The following is a 640-nucleotide window of genomic DNA, read 5'->3' on the forward strand; positions in this document are numbered from 1 at the left end:
GAGGGTGACAGGGATGGGCATCTCCTACCTTCATCTGCCACCATCCTGCTGCTCCCAGCTGCCCTGGGTGCCCTCAAGCCAAGGCTCTATGTCTTCAAATATAGGGCAAACTCCTCGACCCTCTGCTTGCCGAAAGCTCCCCTTACTGCCTTTGACATCTCCTTTTAATGCACACCGAGGGGCTGAGCCTGGGGCTGCCTCGCTGAGGCGGTCCCCGCGTGGCTTCCCATTCAGCTCAGCATCGTTTGCATCTCCAGCCTCGCTCCATGGGCTGGGGGAGAAACCTGGAGCATCCCCTGGGGTTGGTGGGGCATTCGCAGCCCCCCAGTCCCTGCCCGGCCAGCCCCGCCACAGCCGGGGTCACCTTAATGCAAATGGTTGTGGGAGCGTGAATGAAATGAAGGGTGCTTGAAGGAAGGTGTCACTCCAGATAGATGTGCACGGGAGGGGACAGGGCCTGGGAAATCTTTGCAGATGCAGCAATTTTCCCCTCGTTTCTGGGGAAAGTAGTCTTTGTCTCTCCGAATCTGCAGCTTTCTGGCAGCCCTGCAATTCCTTGTGACAGCCGTGGCCGGGGTCAGGGGAAAATCACAGCCTCTGTCCTGCAGGTGTAATGAGAAGAGGAGGTGGCGGGGGGGAC

Source organism: Fulmarus glacialis, unplaced genomic scaffold (genome assembly GCF_000690835.1).
Source record: "Fulmarus glacialis isolate BGI_N327 unplaced genomic scaffold, ASM69083v1 scaffold23663, whole genome shotgun sequence".
Classification (NCBI taxonomy): domain Eukaryota; kingdom Metazoa; phylum Chordata; class Aves; order Procellariiformes; family Procellariidae; genus Fulmarus; species Fulmarus glacialis.